The sequence below is a fragment of the Durio zibethinus genome, unplaced genomic scaffold (genome assembly GCF_047325235.1).
Source record: "Durio zibethinus cultivar Kanyao isolate XHJ-2024 unplaced genomic scaffold, ASM4732523v1 HiC_scaffold_3, whole genome shotgun sequence".
NCBI lineage: Eukaryota > Viridiplantae > Streptophyta > Magnoliopsida > Malvales > Malvaceae > Durio > Durio zibethinus.
In genome coordinates, this window is record NW_028323044.1 from 10,449,351 (window position 1) to 10,464,350 (window position 15,000).

The window sequence follows — 15,000 nt, forward strand, 5'->3', positions numbered from 1 at the left end:
TTTGGGCTGCCCGCACCACATCCAGAAGGGCCCGAGGTGCTGGATACGCAAGGGAAGCTTCTGGAACCAGGCAGGATCAGCATCAGCATCCTGGCAGATTTGGTTGACCCTGAAAATCAGGAACCAGCATCTTGATTAAATGTAATCCCATGATTGTAGCCTTTATTTTAGGGATTTGCCATTAAGTTGTAGCTGGAGCCTCAACTATAAATAGAGGGCTGCTCCACCCTCATTTGTACACCATCAAACACTTCTGTTTCAGTGAATACAAGAGCATTTCCAGAATTCTGTTTTTCTGTCCTGTTTCTCTTTAACTTGCGTAATCAGCCCTTCCCTTTGTTCTAGTGCCCGCACGCTTGTGTTTTAGGCTGACTTAGGCATCAAGGACGAGATTCCAAGCCTAAGGCCGCACGGATTCTGAGTCTAAGGTCGGAGCCCGTGACAGTTGGTATCAGAGCAAGTTCGATTCTGCGTGTTTGTGTTGTGCAGGTTAGATCGTGATTGAGGAGATGGCATCCCAAAGCGACGTTGCTAGCCAACAACCAGAGGCCCAGGAGCATGGGCGAGGAAGAGGCAAGAAAGCTTGTTCTAGAGATATCTGGTCTACCATGGACGGTAGGCTGGCCAAGGTGGAGGTGACCATAGGCGACATGGGGGAGAAGCTGGAGGAAGTAGAAACTCACATTGCATCGCTAGACTCCATGGGGGAGGAGATCCAAAGTGAGCTAGCAGCTGCTCTCAACAATGGCCTGGATGCGATCACCCAAAAGAATGAATCCTTGGAGGCGGAAGTTCTGACTTTGCGAGATGGCATGGAGGCCATGCGCCATGGCATGGAGGCCATGCGCCAGCGGATGGAGGAGCTTACCAGTGAGCTCGTGACTTGCAAGACTGCCATTGGGAATGGCATGTTTGCTGGAGTGTCCAGATCCAGATTGGATGTCCCCAAGCCTAAGGAGTTTAAGGGGACTAGGGCGGCCAAGGAAGTAGACAATTACCTTTGGGGTATGGAGCAGTATTTCCAGGCCATGGGCATGCAAGACGAGGCGATAAAGGTAAGCACCGCTGCTATGTATCTCACTGATGTAGCCTTATTGTGGTGGAGGCGCAGGTGTGATGATGTCAGGCGTGGGAACGCCAAGATTGGAACCTGGGCAGAGTTCCAAAAAGAGTTCAGAGAACAATTTTACCCGGAGTATGCCGATGATGAGGCACGGGCAAAGTTGCGCAGGTTGAGCCAGCAAGGGAACATAAGAGAGTATGTTCAAAAATTCTCTGAACTGATGCTACAGATCTCGGATCTAGGCGAGAAGGACGCATTCTTTGCTTTCATGGATGGGCTGAAGCCGTGGGTGAAGCATGAGCTACAAAGGAGGGGAGTTCATGACTTGGCTAAAGCCATGACCACTGCCGAGGCGTTGATAGAGTTCAAGCCTCTGAACAAGTTCGAGTCTACCAAGCCCAAGGGTAAGGGCAGGGACGATAGGGACCGGAAGAAGCAGTCCAATGGGAAGGACCGTGACCGGGAGTCCAAGGATGGAGACCGAGACCGTTCAACCAAGGATGGCGAGAGGAAGCCATCAGCAGGCAAGTGGAAAGCAAAGGGGGACCGAGAACCACTAGCATGCTACCTATGTGGAGGGAGCCACATAGCGCGCAATTGCCCGCAGAAGGGCAAGCTGGCTGCTGTAGACAGGGAGTCTGACGAGGAGCCAGAGTCAGGGGCAGCAAAGCTTGGGTCGTTGGTGCTCAATGCTGTCCAGAGTAAGGGGAGCCGCAAGCCAAAGGGCTTGATGTTTGCGGATCTGATGGTTGCGGGTCAGAAGGTGAGCGCACTGGTGGACACAGGTGCCTCACATCTTTTCATTTCAGGTGATGGAGCCCGGAAACTCAGACTAAAGGTGCAAAAAGGGACTGGTACCATTAAGACGGTGAACTCCAAGGAAGTTCCAGCCATTGGAGTAGCACGGGGAGTGGAGTTACAGCTTGGAGATTGGAAAGGCAAGGAGACCATTGAGGTAATACCCCTTGACGACTATGAGTTTGTGATTGGGTTGGATTTCCTTGTTCGGATTAACGCCCTCCTTGTGCCTTTTGCCGATTGTGTTTGCATCTTGGATGCACGGTGCCAATGCCTTGTACCATTGAGGAGAGGGTCTGGAGTTGGGTCACGGGTGGTGTCAGCCATCCAATTTGCCAAGGCGGTAAGTAGACAAGAAGACACCTTCTTGGCAGCCCTGAAATATGATGAGCCAAGGGAGAAGGAGACCGAGTCACCCTTGGAGGTGCTAAAGGTGCTGAAGACCTTTAGTGATGTGATGCCCGCAAAGCTGCCTAGCAAGCTACCACCTAAGAGGGAGGTGGACCACAAGATCGAGCTGGTGTCCGAGGCCAAGCCACCAGCCAGAGCCCCTTACCGAATGTCTCCACCAGAGTTGGAGGATTTGAGGAAGCAGCTCAAGGAGTTAGTTGATGCTGGCTTCATCAGGCCATCAAAAGCACCCTATGGTGCACCGGTTCTATTCCAGCGCAAGCATGATGGGTCGTTGCGGCTGTGCATAGACTACCGGGCTTTGAACAAGCTGACCATTAAGAACAAGTACCCCATCCCACTCATTGCGGACTTGTTCGATCAACTTGGGAGCGCAAGGTGGTTCACCAAGCTGGATTTGAGGTCAGGCTATTATCAAGTCAGGATCGCGGAGGGAGATGAGCAAAAGACAGCATGTGTCACGCGGTATGGTTCGTATGAGTTCTTGGTGATGCCTTTCGGACTCACGAATGCCCCAGCAACATTCTGCACCCTTATGAACAAGGTACTTCAGTCATTCCTTGATCGGTTTGTTGTGGTTTATTTGGATGACATTGTGATCTACAGCCAGACTTTGGGAGAGCATGTAGACCACTTGAGACAGGTGTTCGAGGTGTTGCGGGCGCACAAGCTGTTTGTCAAGAGGGAGAAGTGCTCATTCGCCCAGCAGGAGATCCCATTCCTTGGCCACATAGTGGGAGGTGGCAGGATACGCATGGATGAAGGCAAGATAGATGCCATCCTGGAGTGGCAACCGCCAGCCAAGGTCACTGAGTTGAGATCGTTCCTTGGGCTGGTTAACTACTACAGGCGCTTCATCAAGGGTCACTCAGCAATAGCCACGCCATTGACTGACTTGCTCAAGAAAGGGAGAGCATGGGAGTGGAGCGCAGGGTGCCAGGAAGCCTTTGACAGGTTGAAGCGGGCTGTGACCGAGGAGCCAGTCTTGGCCTTGCCAGACCATGCCAAACCGTATGAGGTGCATACGGATGCATCAGACTTTGCCATAGGGGGCGTGTTGATGCAAGAGGGACGTCCAGTCGCGTTTGAGAGCAGGAAGCTGAACGAGACTGAACGCAAGTACACGGTCCAAGAGAAGGAGATGACTGCAGTGGTGCACTGCTTGCGCACTTGGCGCCATTACCTGTTGGGGTCGAGGTTCGTGGTGAGGACGGACAATGTGGCAACCAGCTACTTCCAGACGCAGAAGAAGCTGTCCCCCAAGCAGGCGAGATGGCAAGATTTTCTTGCGGAATTTGATTTTCAGATGGAGTACAAGCCGGGGCGGGCGAACCTAGTGGCAGACGCCCTGAGCAGAAAGGCTAACCTTGCTGCCATTAGCCAACCAGAGGGGTCACTGGTGCCGCGCATCAAGGAGGGACTTGCGCATGATCCTACAGCCAAGGCTTTGATGGAGTACGCCCAGCAAGGTAAGACTAGGCGGTTTTGGTTGCAGGATGGGTTGCTGTACACCAGGGGCAGTAGACTGTTTGTGCCGCAGCACGGGAAGCTCCGCAAGGAAGTTTTGCAAGAGTGTCATGATTCAAGGTGGGCTGGACACCCAGGAGTGAGCCGCACCTTGGCGCTGATCGAGGACCGGTACTACTGGCCGCACATGAGGGACGATGTGGAGGCCTATGTGAAGACTTGTCTTGTGTGCCAACAGGACAAGGTGGAGCTCAAGAAACCAGGGGGTCTCTTGGAGCCATTGCCAGTGCCAGAGCGACCATGGGAGAGTGTTTCTCTGGACTTTATAGTCGGTCTACCCAAGACAGAGGGGTTTGGAAGCATCATGGTAGTGGTGGACAGGTTTTCCAAATATGGAATCTTCATTCCAGCAACCAAGGAGTGCCCAGCCGAGGAGGCAGCTCGATTGTTCCTGAAGAACATGGTGAAGTACTGGGGAGTGCCGAGGACCATTGTTAGTGATCGGGACGGGCGTTTCACGGGCAGGTTCTGGACTGAGTTGTTCAAGCTGTTGGGGTCAGACTTGAACTTTTCCACCAGCATGCATCCGCAGACCGATGGGCAGACAGAACGTGTGAATGGACTACTGGAGGTCTACCTCAGGCACTATGTGAGTGCCACACAAAGGGACTGGCCAAAGCTACTGGATATTGCGCAGTTTTCCTACAACTTGCAAAGGAGCGAGGCAACGAACCAGAGCCCATTTGAGGTTGTGACAGGGCAACAACCACTAACACCCGGTTCGATTGCTGCAGGTTATACAGGGCCAAATCCAGCAGCATACAAGTTTGCCAAGGCATGGCAGGAGCAAGCTGACTTGGCCAGAGTTTGTCTACACAAGGCGGCCAAGAGGTCGAAGAAGTGGGCAGACCAGAAGAGGCGGGATGTGCAGTTCCAGGTTGGAGACTTGGTGTTGGTGAAGCTGCATCCCATTGTGCGCCACAGGGGGCTGTACAAAGGCCTAGTCCGGAGGTATGAGGGACCTTTCCGAGTAGTCAAGAGAGTAGGCAAGGTTGCCTACAAGCTGGATATGCCACCCAAGCCGAGGGTACACCCGGTGTTCCATGTGAGCATGCTCAAGCCGTTCCATGAGGATGAGGGAGATCCAGGACGGGCAGAGTCAAAGCGTGCACCGTTGGGAGCAAGGGCCTCATATGAGAAGGAGGTCCACAGCATTATGGCTGACCGGGAAGTGAGACGGAAGAACTATCAACCAAGACATGAGTACTTGGTGCGCTGGAAGGGACTTCCAGACAGTGAGGCGAGCTGGGAACCAGCAGAGGACTTATGGCAGTTCGGGGACCAGATCAGGCAGTACCATGCAGAAGACGCAACGAGGGCGTTGCGCAATCAGGTGGGGGAGAATGTCACGCCCTGGGCGGGCGCGCCAGGCACATCAGCCAGACCAGCAGGCGAGCCAGCAGCTAAGGCCCGCAGACCAGGCGTGCTGGCGGGTATCAGTGCGCAAAGCCTATCAAACGAGCTCCAAACGCCCGCCCATCTTGCAGGCCAACTCATGAGACCAAGGCCTGGCATTTGGGCTGCCCGCACCACATCCAGAAGGGCCCGAGGTGCTGGATACGCAAGGGAAGCTTCTGGAACCAGGCAGGATCAGCATCAGCATCCTGGCAGATTTGGTTGACCCTGAAAATCAGGAACCAGCATCTTGATTAAATGTAATCCCATGATTGTAGCCTTTATTTTAGGGATTTGCCATTAAGTTGTAGCTGGAGCCTCAACTATAAATAGAGGGCTGCTCCACCCTCATTTGTACACCATCAAACACTTCTGTTTCAGTGAATACAAGAGCATTTCCAGAATTCTGTTTTTCTGTCCTGTTTCTCTTTAACTTGCGTAATCAGCCCTTCCCTTTGTTCTAGTGCCCGCACGCTTGTGTTTTAGGCTGACTTAGGCATCAAGGACGAGATTCCAAGCCTAAGGCCGCACGGATTCTGAGTCTAAGGTCGGAGCCCGTGACACGGGCGCTTGCCTCGACCACCATCGGCACACGCTGGGCCCTGGTGCGGGCGCTTGCCTCGACCACCATCGGCACACGCTGGGCCCTGGTGCGGCAGGTTGCCTCGAGCACCATCGGCACACGCTGGGCCCGGGTGCGGTCGGTTGCCTCGACCACCATCGGCACACGCTGGGCCCTGGTGCGGGCGCTTGCCTCGACCACCATCGGCACACGGTGGGCCCTGGTGCGGCAGGTTGCCTCGACCACCATCGGCACACGCTGGGCACTGGTGCGGCAGGTTGCCTCGAGCACCATCGGCACACGCTGGGCCCTGGTGCGGTCGGTTGCCTCGATCACCATCGGCACACGCTGGGCCCTGGTGCGGGCGGTTGCCTCGACCACCATCGGCACACGCTGGGCCCTGGTGCGGCAGCTTGCCTCGAGCACCATCAGCACACGCTCGGCCCTGGTGCGGTCGGTTGCCTCGAGCACCATCGGCACACGCTGGGCCCTGGTGCGGCAGGTTGCCTCGACCACCATCGGCAGCCTCGACCACCATCGGCACACGCTGGGCCCTGGTGCGGTCGGTTGCCTCGAGCACCATCGGCACACGCTGGGCCCTGGTGCGGCAGGTTGCCTCGACCACCATCGGCACACGCTGGGCCCTGGTGCGGGCGCTTGCCTCGACCACCATCGGCACACGCTCCGCCCTGGTGCGGTCGGTTGCCTCGAGCACCATCGGCACACGCTGGGCCCTGGTGCGGCAGGTTGCCTCGACCACCATCGGCACACGCTGGGCCCTGGTGCGGGCGCTTGCCTCGACCACCATCGGCACACGCTGGGCCCTGGTGCGGCAGGTTGCCTCGACCACCATCGGCACACGCTGGGCCCTGGTGCGGGCGCTTGCCTCGAGCACCATCGGCACACGCTCGGCCCTGGTGCGGTCGGTTGCCTCGAGCACCATCGGCACACGCTGGGCCCTGGTGCGGCAGGTTGCCTCGACCATCATCGGCAGCCTCGACCACCATCGGCACACGCTGGGCCCTGGTGCGGGCGGTTGCCTCGACCACCATCGGCACACGCTGGGCCCTGGTGCGGTCGGTTGCCTCGAGCACCATCGGCACACGCTGGGCCCTGGTGCGGCAGGTTGCCTCGAGCACCATCGGCACACGCTGGGCCCTGGTGCGGCAGGTTGCCTCGACCACCATCGGCACACGCTGGGCCCTGGTGCGGGCGGTTGCCTCGACCACCATCGGCACACGCTGGGCCCTGGTGCGGGCGCTTGCCTCGAGCACCATCCGCACACGCTGGGCCCTGGTGCGGCAGGTTGCCTCGAGCACCATCGGCACACGCTGGGCCCTGGTGCGGGAGCTTGCCTCGAGCGCCATCGGCACACGCTGGGCCCTGGTGCGGCAGGTTGCCTCGAGCACCATCGGCACACGCTGGGCCCTGGTGCGGTCGGTTGCCTCGAGCACCATCGGCACACGCTGGGCGCTGGTGCGGGCGCTTGCCTCGACCAGCATCGGCACATGCTGGGCCCTGGTGCGGCAGGTTGCCTCGATCTCCATCGGCACACGCTGGGCCCTGGTGCGACAGGTTGCCTCGAGCACCATCGGCACACTATCGGCCCTGGTGCGGGCGGTTGCCTCGACCACCGTCGGCACACGCTGGGCCCTGGTGCGGGCGCTTGCCTCGAGCACCATCGGCACACGCTGGGCCCTGGTGCGGGCGGTTGCCTCGAGCACCATCGGCACACGCTGGGCCCTGGTGGGTTTAGGCACATCTTCAAATTTCTGCCGTGCCAATGCCATTTTTATGGCTTGTAAATTCATACAATGGTCCCCTAAGCCTTCACGTGAAGTTTCGTTGGAAGATGACTCGTTTTCTATTTTTCATGATTTTCGAAACTTTTTGCGGTTCGGGATTTTTTAAAATTTTTTTATAAGGATTTTTGGCCCCAAATTTTGTAGGCATGATCCTTCTATTTTTGTTGGCATGCACAAAAAAATTCAGCTAAAAACTCGAAGTAGAGAAGATTTTGTGACCGTTTGAAAAAAGTGTCCCCATTTCAGACACTTTAACGGCTACTGGTAGCAAACCTGTAAAATCTCAAATGCTCTTTAAGGGGGTGTGAATTCTCAGAGGTTTGATGAGGGATAGGGGGCCAACACAAGGCCAAGTACCAGCACCCATCGCACATCATGTGCGCACACCCCCCCGGCCCCCCTCCCAATCGCCGGAACCCCAATGCCGCCGGTCAGGTTCTCCGGCGGTACTCCGGCGATGCTCCGGCGATGCTCCGGCGATGCTGTCCCGAGTGAAAAAAATGCGGCACCAGCACATGCTAGAGCCAAGCATGGGCACCGTGGCTCAAAATCGAACTTCGGCCAAGGCCTCGACCATCAATGGCACATGATGACGCATGGTGATGGCACATGCATCGACCATCATCGGCATAGGCTGCCCTTCGGTACGGGCACTTGCCTCGACCGCCATCGGCACAAGCTGGGCCCTGGTGTGGGTTGTTGCCTCGATCACAATCGGCACATGCTGAGCCTTGGTGCGGGCGGTTGCCTCGAGCACCATCGGCAGACCCTGGGCCCTGGTGCGGCCGGTTGCCCCGATAACCATCGACACACGCTGGGCCCTGGGGCGGGCGCTTGCCCCCAGCACCATCGGCACACGCTGGGCCCTGGTGCGGGCGCTTGCCTCGACCACCATCGGCACACGCTGGGCACTGGTGCGGGCGCTTGCCTCGACCACCATCGGCACACGCTGGGCCCTGGTGCGGGCGCTTGCCCCCAGCACCATCGGCACACGCTGGGCCCTGGTGCGGGCGGTTGCCCCCAGCACCATCGGCACACGCAGGGCCCTGGTGCGGGCGGTTGCCCCGAACACCATCGGCACAAGCCGGCCCTTGGTGCGGGCTCCTGGCTCGACCACCATCGGCACACGCCGGCCCTTGGTGCGGTCGGTTGCCTCGACCACCATCGGCACACGCTCGGCCTTGGTGAGGGCGCTTGCCTCGACCACCATCGGCACACGCTGGGCCCTGGTGCGGGTGCTTGCCTCGACCACCATCGGCACACGCTGGGCCCTGGTGCGGGCGGTTGCCTCGACCACCATCGGCACACGCTCGGCCTTGGTGAGGGCGCTTGCCTCGACCACCATCGGCACACGCTCGGCCTTGGTGCGGGCGGTTGCCTCGACCACCATCGGCACACGTTGGGCCCTGGTGCTGGCGGTTGCCTCGACCACCATCGGCACACGCTGGGCCCTGGTGCGGGCGGTTGCCTCGAACACCATCGGCACAAGCCGGCCCTTGGTGCGGGCGGTTGCCTCGAGCACCATCGGCACACGCTGGGCCCTGGTGCGGGCGGTTGCCTCGACCACCATCGGCACACGCTGGGCCCTGGTGCGGACGGTTGCCTCGAGCACCATGGGCACACGCTGGCCCTTGGTGCGGGTGTCACGCCCTGGGCGGGCGCGCCAGGCACATCAGCCAGACCAGCAGGCGAGCCAGCAGCTAAGGCCCGCAGACCAGGCGTGCTGGCGGGTATCAGTGTGCAAAGCCTATCAAACGAGCTCCAAACGCCCGCCCATCTTGCAGGCCAACTCATGAGACCAAGGCCTGGCATTTGGGCTGCCCGCACCACATCCAGAAGGGCCCGAGGTGCTGGATACGCAAGGGAAGCTTCTGGAACCAGGCAGGATCAGCATCAGCATCCTGGCAGATTTGGTTGACCCTGAAAATCAGGAACCAGCATCTTGATTAAATGTAATCCCATGATTGTAGCCTTTATTTTAGGGATTTGCCATTAAGTTGTAGCTGGAGCCTCAACTATAAATAGAGGGCTGCTCCACCCTCATTTGTACACCATCAAACACTTCTGTTTCAGTGAATACAAGAGCATTTCCAGAATTCTGTTTTTCTGTCCTGTTTCTCTTTAACTTGCGTAATCAGCCCTTCCCTTTGTTCTAGTGCCCGCACGCTTGTGTTTTAGGCTGACTTAGGCATCAAGGACGAGATTCCAAGCCTAAGGCCGCACGGATTCTGAGTCTAAGGTCGGAGCCCGTGACAGTTGGTATCAGAGCAAGTTCGATTCTGCGTGTTTGTGTTGTGCAGGTTAGATCGTGATTGAGGAGATGGCATCCCAAAGCGACGTTGCTAGCCAACAACCAGAGGCCCAGGAGCATGGGCGAGGAAGAGGCAAGAAAGCTTGTTCTAGAGATATCTGGTCTACCATGGACGGTAGGCTGGCCAAGGTGGAGGTGACCATAGGCGACATGGGGGAGAAGCTGGAGGAAGTAGAAACTCACATTGCATCGCTAGACTCCATGGGGGAGGAGATCCAAAGTGAGCTAGCAGCTGCTCTCAACAATGGCCTGGATGCGATCACCCAAAAGAATGAATCCTTGGAGGCGGAAGTTCTGACTTTGCGAGATGGCATGGAGGCCATGCGCCATGGCATGGAGGCCATGCGCCAGCGGATGGAGGAGCTTACCAGTGAGCTCGTGACTTGCAAGACTGCCATTGGGAATGGCATGTTTGCTGGAGTGTCCAGATCCAGATTGGATGTCCCCAAGCCTAAGGAGTTTAAGGGGACTAGGGCGGCCAAGGAAGTAGACAATTACCTTTGGGGTATGGAGCAGTATTTCCAGGCCATGGGCATGCAAGACGAGGCGATAAAGGTAAGCACCGCTGCTATGTATCTCACTGATGTAGCCTTATTGTGGTGGAGGCGCAGGTGTGATGATGTCAGGCGTGGGAACGCCAAGATTGGAACCTGGGCAGAGTTCCAAAAAGAGTTCAGAGAACAATTTTACCCGGAGTATGCCGATGATGAGGCACGGGCAAAGTTGCGCAGGTTGAGCCAGCAAGGGAACATAAGAGAGTATGTTCAAAAATTCTCTGAACTGATGCTACAGATCTCGGATCTAGGCGAGAAGGACGCATTCTTTGCTTTCATGGATGGGCTGAAGCCGTGGGTGAAGCATGAGCTACAAAGGAGGGGAGTTCATGACTTGGCTAAAGCCATGACCACTGCCGAGGCGTTGATAGAGTTCAAGCCTCTGAACAAGTTCGAGTCTACCAAGCCCAAGGGTAAGGGCAGGGACGATAGGGACCGGAAGAAGCAGTCCAATGGGAAGGACCGTGACCGGGAGTCCAAGGATGGAGACCGAGACCGTTCAACCAAGGATGGCGAGAGGAAGCCATCAGCAGGCAAGTGGAAAGCAAAGGGGGACCGAGAACCACTAGCATGCTACCTATGTGGAGGGAGCCACATAGCGCGCAATTGCCCGCAGAAGGGCAAGCTGGCTGCTGTAGACAGGGAGTCTGACGAGGAGCCAGAGTCAGGGGCAGCAAAGCTTGGGTCGTTGGTGCTCAATGCTGTCCAGAGTAAGGGGAGCCGCAAGCCAAAGGGCTTGATGTTTGCGGATCTGATGGTTGCGGGTCAGAAGGTGAGCGCACTGGTGGACACAGGTGCCTCACATCTTTTCATTTCAGGTGATGGAGCCCGGAAACTCAGACTAAAGGTGCAAAAAGGGACTGGTACCATTAAGACGGTGAACTCCAAGGAAGTTCCAGCCATTGGAGTAGCACGGGGAGTGGAGTTACAGCTTGGAGATTGGAAAGGCAAGGAGACCATTGAGGTAATACCCCTTGACGACTATGAGTTTGTGATTGGGTTGGATTTCCTTGTTCGGATTAACGCCCTCCTTGTGCCTTTTGCCGATTGTGTTTGCATCTTGGATGCACGGTGCCAATGCCTTGTACCATTGAGGAGAGGGTCTGGAGTTGGGTCACGGGTGGTGTCAGCCATCCAATTTGCCAAGGCGGTAAGTAGACAAGAAGACACCTTCTTGGCAGCCCTGAAATATGATGAGCCAAGGGAGAAGGAGACCGAGTCACCCTTGGAGGTGCTAAAGGTGCTGAAGACCTTTAGTGATGTGATGCCCGCAAAGCTGCCTAGCAAGCTACCACCTAAGAGGGAGGTGGACCACAAGATCGAGCTGGTGTCCGAGGCCAAGCCACCAGCCAGAGCCCCTTACCGAATGTCTCCACCAGAGTTGGAGGAGTTGAGGAAGCAGCTCAAGGAGTTAGTTGATGCTGGCTTCATCAGGCCATCAAAAGCACCCTATGGTGCACCGGTTCTATTCCAGCGCAAGCATGATGGGTCGTTGCGGCTGTGCATAGACTACCGGGCTTTGAACAAGCTGACCATTAAGAACAAGTACCCCATCCCACTCATTGCGGACTTGTTCGATCAACTTGGGAGCGCAAGGTGGTTCACCAAGCTGGATTTGAGGTCAGGCTATTATCAAGTCAGGATCGCGGAGGGAGATGAGCAAAAGACAGCATGTGTCACGCGGTATGGTTCGTATGAGTTCTTGGTGATGCCTTTCGGACTCACGAATGCCCCAGCAACATTCTGCACCCTTATGAACAAGGTACTTCAGTCATTCCTTGATCGGTTTGTTGTGGTTTATTTGGATGACATTGTGATCTACAGCCAGACTTTGGGAGAGCATGTAGACCACTTGAGACAGGTGTTCGAGGTGTTGCGGGCGCACAAGCTGTTTGTCAAGAGGGAGAAGTGCTCATTCGCCCAGCAGGAGATCCCATTCCTTGGCCACATAGTGGGAGGTGGCAGGATACGCATGGATGAAGGCAAGATAGATGCCATCCTGGAGTGGCAACCGCCAGCCAAGGTCACTGAGTTGAGATCGTTCCTTGGGCTGGTTAACTACTACAGGCGCTTCATCAAGGGTCACTCAGCAATAGCCACGCCATTGACTGACTTGCTCAAGAAAGGGAGAGCATGGGAGTGGAGCGCAGGGTGCCAGGAAGCCTTTGACAGGTTGAAGCGGGCTGTGACCGAGGAGCCAGTCTTGGCCTTGCCAGACCATGCCAAACCGTATGAGGTGCATACGGATGCATCAGACTTTGCCATAGGGGGCGTGTTGATGCAAGAGGGACGTCCAGTCGCGTTTGAGAGCAGGAAGCTGAACGAGACTGAACGCAAGTACACGGTCCAAGAGAAGGAGATGACTGCAGTGGTGCACTGCTTGCGCACTTGGCGCCATTACCTGTTGGGGTCGAGGTTCGTGGTGAGGACGGACAATGTGGCAACCAGCTACTTCCAGACGCAGAAGAAGCTGTCCCCCAAGCAGGCGAGATGGCAAGATTTTCTTGCGGAATTTGATTTTCAGATGGAGTACAAGCCGGGGCGGGCGAACCTAGTGGCAGACGCCCTGAGCAGAAAGGCTAACCTTGCTGCCATTAGCCAACCAGAGGGGTCACTGGTGCCGCGCATCAAGGAGGGACTTGCGCATGATCCTACAGCCAAGGCTTTGATGGAGTACGCCCAGCAAGGTAAGACTAGGCGGTTTTGGTTGCAGGATGGGTTGCTGTACACCAGGGGCAGTAGACTGTTTGTGCCGCAGCACGGGAAGCTCCGCAAGGAAGTTTTGCAAGAGTGTCATGATTCAAGGTGGGCTGGACACCCAGGAGTGAGCCGCACCTTGGCGCTGATCGAGGACCGGTACTACTGGCCGCACATGAGGGACGATGTGGAGGCCTATGTGAAGACTTGTCTTGTGTGCCAACAGGACAAGGTGGAGCTCAAGAAACCAGGGGGTCTCTTGGAGCCATTGCCAGTGCCAGAGCGACCATGGGAGAGTGTTTCTCTGGACTTTATAGTCGGTCTACCCAAGACAGAGGGGTTTGGAAGCATCATGGTAGTGGTGGACAGGTTTTCCAAATATGGAATCTTCATTCCAGCAACCAAGGAGTGCCCAGCCGAGGAGGCAGCTCGATTGTTCCTGAAGAACATGGTGAAGTACTGGGGAGTGCCGAGGACCATTGTTAGTGATCGGGACGGGCGTTTCACGGGCAGGTTCTGGACTGAGTTGTTCAAGCTGTTGGGGTCAGACTTGAACTTTTCCACCAGCATGCATCCGCAGACCGATGGGCAGACAGAACGTGTGAATGGACTACTGGAGGTCTACCTCAGGCACTATGTGAGTGCCACACAAAGGGACTGGCCAAAGCTACTGGATATTGCGCAGTTTTCCTACAACTTGCAAAGGAGCGAGGCAACGAACCAGAGCCCATTTGAGGTTGTGACAGGGCAACAACCACTAACACCCGGTTCGATTGCTGCAGGTTATACAGGGCCAAATCCAGCAGCATACAAGTTTGCCAAGGCATGGCAGGAGCAAGCTGACTTGGCCAGAGTTTGTCTACACAAGGCGGCCAAGAGGTCGAAGAAGTGGGCAGACCAGAAGAGGCGGGATGTGCAGTTCCAGGTTGGAGACTTGGTGTTGGTGAAGCTGCATCCCATTGTGCGCCACAGGGGGCTGCACAAAGGCCTAGTCCGGAGGTATGAGGGACCTTTCCGAGTAGTCAAGAGAGTAGGCAAGGTTGCCTACAAGCTGGATATGCCACCCAAGCCGAGGGTACACCCGGTGTTCCATGTGAGCATGCTCAAGCCGTTCCATGAGGATGAGGGAGATCCAGGACGGGCAGAGTCAAAGCGTGCACCGTTGGGAGCAAGGGCCTCATATGAGAAGGAGGTCCACAGCATTATGGCTGACCGGGAAGTGAGACGGAAGAACTATCAACCAAGACATGAGTACTTGGTGCGCTGGAAGGGACTTCCAGACAGTGAGGCGAGCTGGGAACCAGCAGAGGACTTATGGCAGTTCGGGGACCAGATCAGGCAGTACCATGCAGAAGACGCAACGAGGGCGTTGCGCAATCAGGTGGGGGAGAATGTCACGCCCTGGGCGGGCGCGCCAGGCACATCAGCCAGACCAGCAGGCGAGCCAGCAGCTAAGGCCCGCAGACCAGGCGTGCTGGCGGGTATCAGTGCGCAAAGCCTATCAAACGAGCTCCAAACGCCCGCCCATCTTGCAGGCCAACTCATGAGACCAAGGCCTGGCATTTGGGCTGCCCGCACCACATCCAGAAGGGCCCGAGGTGCTGGATACGCAAGGGAAGCTTCTGGAACCAGGCAGGATCAGCATCAGCATCCTGGCAGATTTGGTTGACCCTGAAAATCAGGAACCAGCATCTTGATTAAATGTAATCCCATGATTGTAGCCTTTATTTTAGGGATTTGCCATTAAGTTGTAGCTGGAGCCTCAACTATAAATAGAGGGCTGCTCCACCCTCATTTGTACACCATCAAACACTTCTGTTTCAGTGAATACAAGAGCATTTCCAGAATTCTGTTTTTCTGTCCTGTTTCTCTTTAAC